The sequence below is a fragment of the Schistocerca cancellata genome, chromosome 2 (assembly GCF_023864275.1).
Source record: "Schistocerca cancellata isolate TAMUIC-IGC-003103 chromosome 2, iqSchCanc2.1, whole genome shotgun sequence".
In the NCBI taxonomy this organism is placed as follows: Eukaryota; Metazoa; Arthropoda; class Insecta; order Orthoptera; family Acrididae; genus Schistocerca; species Schistocerca cancellata.
The window spans coordinates 1,038,328,133-1,038,336,193 of NC_064627.1; positions in this window are offsets into that span (position 1 = coordinate 1,038,328,133).

Here is an 8,061-nt window from a genome sequence, read left to right on the forward strand (position 1 = left end):
CTGTTTGCAACTCAATTCATTTCCCATGAATCCATACACTTTTTGCACCGTAATCTTTCACAGCATCTTGTCTAATTAGGAAACCTCTTCCTAATAGACCCTCGAATGGTAAATCTACTTTTGCCCTAATAACATGAACTTTGCACCTTATTAACATATCTGTTGCGACAAGCAATTCCATATCTACAGCACCTTGTGTCTTAGCAACAGTCTTAGCGATCCCTCTGGTCATAACACTCTCACCTGGATCACACATTTCAGCATTCCATAAACTTTCCCTTTTAACTAAACTTATTTGTGTGCCACTATATATCTAAAACCTCACTGGATACCGTTTTCTTTTTTTACACAAAAATTCTATAAATTCACTTCTTTTTGTGCAGTCAACAGTAAATATTTAGCCTGCAAAGGTGCAATGTTATTGAATCACTGTGCCTCCTTTTAGTTTTCCAGCCTCTTATTCTTTCTTTTCCCTAACCACACTCATATGTACATCGTTCCTTACAGTGGTCTCTCTGATAGCACTTACAAACATATTACGTCACTTGACTCTGCACATTGTGCACTGCGACCAAATAACTTACACTGGGAACACTTCACTGGCCTTAACCTGCCCATTTCTCTGCAGTACCCCTTAAATCCATGGTTTTTTCTGCGAGCCTTTCCTCATTTCTGTGCTCCAATTTTGGTAGCCAAACTGCCTTTTCTCTTCCCTCCGTGAGGTTTCTTTCTGATTGTGTCTCATGTAATCACACCCATCTATGTGCACAACAGTCTTTTGCCACGTGTCCTAGCTTACCACAGGTATAACATTTTAGGCTTTTAGGTCAATCAGTCCTCAACATTCCAAATACTTTTTTGCCACTGGCTTTTCTTTTGCTGATGCAATAGCATTCCCCTCTGTACTGACAGCATCACAGTGTTACTGTATCTTCTCTAGCCCTTACTATTATTTTAATACAGTCACCATGGAGACCCTGTATGAAAAATACTCTGCCCAATTTCAGAAGTAGAGCAATACTCCCAGCTAACTCAGGTTCTGTTATTACACCCCTAATGGCATCTCCAAAATGATTTTGCAAGTCACCAATGCGTGAACCACACTATGCTATACTTTCATTGTGTTCTCATCTACTTGCAATCATCTTACCAACATAGCAGTATAATGTGCAAGCATGATTTTCCACTAAACTAGCATGTGCACCAGACCAGGTGGTTGTCAGATCCCTGACTAACAATTTACTCTTGGCAGCTCCAAGTGTTCGCACCTTAACAAACTTAAGCAAAACATAACGCTGTTCTGGGGCCACTAATTGAAATGCGCTATTACAATTGTCTTCAAACTCATTCAACTGTGCTTTGTTACTACCAAAAGGTTGTGGTAATAACTTCAATACACCACTTAAAGTAATGTACTGCATGATTGGTGACAACTGCACAATACTGATATCAGTTGCATCTACCTCCTCTTTTCACAGCACGGTGTACCAACAAGTTTTCTCTCCTAATTTGGCGCTTGTCTCCAGTCTGTGATGCCTTCTGTCCCATCTGTCTCTGCACTCATCACTTTCCAGCCTTGTGCCCTCACTAGCAGCCATGCACCTCCTGTTAAGTTTTCTGCTTCCTCGCAGCTGGAATGGCGTGCTCCCACACCTCGCCTCGCAAGTATTGTACTCACGCAATGGACCTTTCTGGCCCAGCAGAAACTCTTGTGCCATGTCCCTCTGGATCAGTGTGCTGTCATGCTTCATTGTCAACCTGCCTCTCACAGTCGAACCTCTGCTGTAATGGACCTTCCCAACAACCCGTCAAAACCATCATCTTCTCTCTTCGCCTCAGGGCACCCACCACCTGTCATCTCAGTCTTAGCTCTCAAAGCTGTCAGTTCTTTCCTGATTTCGAGCTGAGTACTGTCAGAAGTTGACTACATCCTACATCTATTTCTCAAAACTGTGGCCTGGCCTCAGTACTGTGTAGAGACATAGTAAGGCTGTGGCTTCCTGATAGCCAAAACCTGACAAAAAGGATGCCTAATTTTTCCATTTTTTGCTGACAGTTGACACCGACACTCCTTCACAGTGAACACGCCACACAGCAACTACCTTTGACACATGTGTTATGCACCAAATAGTATGATTTCATCATATGGTGCCAGTGTGAAATCCATGTGAATCAGATATATATTATTGAGAACATATGAAACTACACTATGTTTTCTGCCTTGCTGTCACTTGTAACTTGGCTCTGAGACTGGTAGCCCTCTGTACAGTACACAATTGCTGTCAGCAAGGTTGGTATCCAGTGGACGATCAGGACCACGTAAGTTACATCACATAGCACTGCTACTGTTTTATTACTTTCAGTTAATGAAATAGACACTTAAAATGTTTCCAGTGTTTCTATAATAACAAAGAGACACTACTGGATGATATCATGCACAGATCTCATGTACAGAAGATGGATGGAAGGTATTGTGAGGAGGAAGAAATGGGAAAGCAGACAAAAATTCAGTGTCACTTTTCTGATACAGAAAGACAATTTCAGGAGCTTACATAGAACATCATCATGGCAAGAGTTATTGGGGACAACTGTCAGTACAATGGAATGGTAGTTGTGGACCTAAAGCTAATTTTGAAATGTTAGAACATAATTAATTCACACATGATATTCTCTAAAACACATCATAAAAGAAACCATTCATGGATGTGGAACAAGTAAGTTACTCATTAACAGCACAAGCAGCCACTGCAGATAGTTCTGTAAGTAGGCTAACCACAACTTCTCTTTCTCACCATGGTAACCACAGTACTTGCTTCTAGAGTACTTCATATATGGTTATTAGGAGAAATCAGGTACTTAGTGATATTTTTTCAAAACAAAAAAAATATTCCATTTTCCTCTCTTATACTATTCAGCTACTGTTTTAATATAATACTTCAAACAATATTTATGTAACATTACAGTGCTTATTTCTGCCTATAAGGGGGTTAGTCTGAGTTGTTGCCCCGGATGATGATTACACAAATATTTTGACAGGATTTGTAAGTGGTGGGTCCATGAGGTATGGCAATACACGACCATGAGAAGTAAGTTTAAACAGTTTTATTAACAAAGGCGGATTATAAAACATGCATGCTATGCGCACCCATCATCACTGTATCTGACATCCTAACACCGGCTAATTATGGTCATATCAAAAGGCTCCATGGTGAACTAAGAAAAGAGACATATTCGCACCCGAGGCCGCGCTAGTTAATACTGCCTGCGGACAGTGGCCAGTCGCATACTCCCCGTCGCTGTGAGGCTGGACGTGAGTCTACTGACCAAGCAAATCGTCAGCATTCCAGACAGGTCGGCTGGTGAGTGCGTGTTAATACACAGTACGGCTGCGAGCAATCCGTAGACCCTTATATCACTCTCCTCAGAGAAAAAGAGCAACCATAGGTGGCTCAAAACGACTTCATGGGCGTTATGACTCTATTTTGCCATTTGTGGCATCAGAAGGCATTGCAACATGTATTTCATTTGCAGGCACAGTAACATTCAGTACAGAGAAGCGTGCCTTCAAGATGACAATTTCATACATGACAAATGCTGCTGACAAAAGACAAATTAATAAAAGTAATAAAAACACAATACTGACAATCAAGTATTTATTAACATTACTGTAGGGATCGAAGGACTCAATTCTATTTGCTGCTTCAATGAAATTTAACTCATTATTTGAAGAGATTACATTTTCATGGATGTGCTTAATCAAATTATTGTCTTCAGAAAATCTTGATAAGGAATGCTTTCCATATGTTAATATGTATGAATCATTGTAATAAACAGATAACATTCTAGTTAATGGCAAATGTAGTTGGCAATACACTAGATATATCAAATAGTTCACATGATAAATCACAAAGGGGGGCATTCAAGATTAACCCACTATTGTTCAATTTTAGTGTAAAGGGTAGCTCAGGTGTATCATAGTTTTTACATGTAAATGTGACATCAAGGGTGGAGTTAAATGAGAAAATTATACCTTCAGAACATCGTTTAAGAAATGGATGATAAAGATACGTTCAGTCATCTGTTGGGGGATGATTCGTAAACAATTCTTTCTCACAGCTGTACACTCTACTGTCTAAGAATACTGCTGATTCAGGGCAAATTAAATTATGACTACATTTACACATATGCAAATTATTTTCATTTAGGGACACAAAATATCTCCGATCCTTCCTTATCAGTAGATAATCATTCAGTACGTACTTTACATGAATACCTGCCTGTCTCCATTTCACAGGGTAAGTATAAATCTTATACATTTCAAAATTATGCTTTGATCTAGCAATGGGAATAGAAACAATAACAGTTAATTCACCTTCAATCATTAGGAAGTGTGTGGTGGTTAACTTACAGTAAGCATATAAATTGTAAGAGTTAACAGGGTAAATCATGGTATGTATTACATCTAGCTTTTGTTCAATTGATAGTAGGATCTTTAAAAATTGTTCTGGATGTAGTAGTACGCTGCTCAGACAATCATTTGAACTACTTTCTACGGCAGTTCTTCAGTCAAGGGCATCAATTCTAGCAGTGGACACACAGAAGGAATTAATTTAGTTTTTTTTAAGTATGTGTGTCCTGTATCTTGACACTGTTCAACACAATGTAGTGATTCATTTAGGAATTCATCACAATAAGCAATTTCAATCATGGCACTGTTAATCACACACGTGTCTGTAGCATGCTTTGTGTATACTCGGAGAATGTGATTACACTTTCTCTCTCACGAGCACTGCGAAGCCAACGTTGCATTGTTTTTGTGCGGCGCGGCTGGCTCTACAGTCAGTCACATATTTTACCCGCAAAGATGCTCCGAATCAAATTATTAGAGGTCACGAGTTCCTTTTAACTGCTAATATTGGCAACAGAACTTAACGTCCATAGCATTGCTGTTACCTTCGACACTACATGAGTGTTCTTAAGGTTTCTTGATCACAGTTTATCACTGTTCACATTTTTCGCTAAATGAATCAGTGTCCACTAGACTTTTGTGCAGTTCTTGTAAGACACAGATCAACTTTCTGATTGCTGTGAGTACACATCAGTAAACACTTCCGGGCTAAGTTGCTGTGGTCAATCTGTAGAACTTCTTCTCCCTGACGTTTCGTTCTCAACTACGGAGAACTTCTTCCGAGGTGAGTCGACGCCCGGAAGTGTTTACTGATAAAGACGCCGGCCGTGAAGGCCTACATGGGCTGTGAGTACATGTCCATAGTACTTACACACAGTCTATGCGCACGATACCTTTCATGAAAAGAGGTCCGGTACATTTGCACATATTTTCGCATTACAATAACTGAATAACAAGATCAAATTTTTATCCAGTTACATAAACATAATACAGTATAAAACTTTAGGAATCTCCTACATTGTTGTGATCATTAGATCATTCTTGAACAATCGAGATAACAGTACATTTCCATGATCTCACAGCCCACACATGACCAACACTCTTTGCATGTATGGGACTATATGACTCAATCTCATTTAAAATATTTTATGCATTTCGTTGATATGTACGCTACATTAAAAAAAATAATAAAATTTATCACATCTAATACAATAATATTTAAGTGAACTTTTATGAAGATACTGATTTCTTTTATTAAAATGTGTTTATCAAGGAGATTCTTTACTTCTTGCACAAATAATTCTCCCCAATCCAGCATTTTGCGTATTGCTTTCATGATTTCATTCTTCTTAGTACAGGGAACCGAGTAAGCTGCTCTACAATAGGTCTTGTGCGGGAATACATTCATTTTATATTAATAATCTTTTATGATACCAGGTTGTTCAATGAATACTTCATGATATTCAGACAATAATTTGGTCAATTGCTTAGCCTCAGAAGTATTAATGCAAGTTGTCTCCTTTATTTTTTCTTGTATTGTTGCCACGATGTCATTCGCATTGCTGGGTACATTGTTATTTTGGTTTTTACTACATATCTGCGGGTGCTCTTGGTTCAACATTAACATCTTCTGTTTACTGACAGAAAGGTGTATCTTTTGCATTAATGGAAGGTTTGCACCGAACTCCCTATTCAACATCAAAGTTTTTGGTCGCTGTTGGTGATTAAGATCACACGTCCCCCAGGCGAGATTAATTATACCTTCCTTTTCCCCGAAGGAACTCAAGTCCAAGTAGCACTGGTATGGATAAGTTATCTATCAATAGGAACAAGCATGTCAAGCGATCATTTCCTAAGGTAACTATGTCCAAGCTATTCCGATGTCAAACAGTCAATATCCACTGTGGTGGGATACAAGCAGGCCACCTCCAACTCCAACAGAAAATTCACAAAATGTGAAAATAATATGGTTATGGTTTGTGTCTTATTTCCCAATGCTCCAATAACCTTGCAATTTGCGATGGGTAAGATTGGTAATTTTCCTAGTTGCGAAACCTTCTTGAAAAATTGCATATTCATCATGGATACATTTGCACCTGTATCGAACAGAATTGTAGGTGGTATCCCATTTATACTCCCGGTGACAATTGCTTGAATTATTTCCTTTTCTATCTTATTAGAAATGACAAGTTCTTGATATAGCTCATCTTCTAATTTATTTCCATCCTGATATCAAATCATGTTTATATTGTGCTTCTTCGACCTATTGCCTTCCTTGTTGCCCTCGGTTGCCTCGTGAAGGCCTACAGGGACCACAATTAGTTTGTTGGCCTCTGTGAATTTTGTTTGGTATCAGAAGGTACCTCTGTTATTTTCACATTTTGTGAATTTTCTGTTGGAGTTGGAGGTGGCCTGCTTGTATCCCACCACAGTGGATATTGACTGTTTGACATCGGAATAGCTTGGACATAGTTTATTGGCTGGCCTGTATTAAAAGAACCTTGCGACGGTTGCCAATGGCTTGGTCCTGGTTGCCACCAATATTCATTATCTCTGCGAGAGAGAGAGAGAGAGAGAGAGAGAGAGAGAGAGAGAGAGAGAGCGAGAGAGCGAGAGAGCGAGAGAGAGAGAGATTATCTGTTGACGCATCAGCTGAAAGGCGACAGACATTACAGGCAGGCTCTTTGTACAGTTTACATAACAAAAATTACTTGCATTCGGAGCCTGGGGTACCTTGTACACAAATGTTTGTGATAACTGTAATATCCAGAAAAAACAGTTTGAATGAATCCAACTTTAGATGATGTGTAAAATATTGTACCACCAACAAGCAGAATTGCAGGGAAGGAGGGAAGATTGAGATTTAATAATCCATTGACAACAAGGACATTATGAAGGAAATAGGCCTGTCCTTCTCATGACAACAATCCCATTATTACCCTTAGTCAATTTAAGGAAGCCATGGAAAACCTAATTCTGGATGGGGAATTGAACTGCTATCCTTCTGAATGTGAGTCAGCTCTGTTAACCACTGTGCTACCTTTACTCAGTTAAGATAGCTGATAGATTACATGCATGTTCACCCAGAAGCAATATCTCTTGCAGTATTGCACCTACTTTATGAAATTAAGTGCAGTCAAGAGAAGTAGGAATGTGAAAGTAAGTCCCAATACGTGTTGTTGACACCTAAGGGTATAATATTAAATCTGACTGAGTTCAAAGGGACATAACAATTGATTTACAGAAAATGGATTTGTCATACTGTGACATTTTTGTGCATACATAATATGCTGATACAGCAGTTATATGTATTTAACTGTAGCATGTGATCACTATCCTCTCATCCATATGGCTGTAACAGATCATACAGCTCCATCCACAGCACCATCTCAATAATTAAGAACTGCAATTGGTTTGAATCAGTATACATTGATGGTACGGTGATGTCTCCTGCAAGGTGGACTGCTCATGTGAATACCACTGCATTGGCTTCCATTATACAGAAAACCCAAACACCAAATACTGCAATTGCTGCATTTAAATCAATGGTGTGCTGGGCAGCAAAATGAAACATTTTCGAAAGAGCCCCGCTACAAAATGTCCTATAGTGATGACCATCTATGTCTTGGACGCCAGCATGGTGACCACACTCT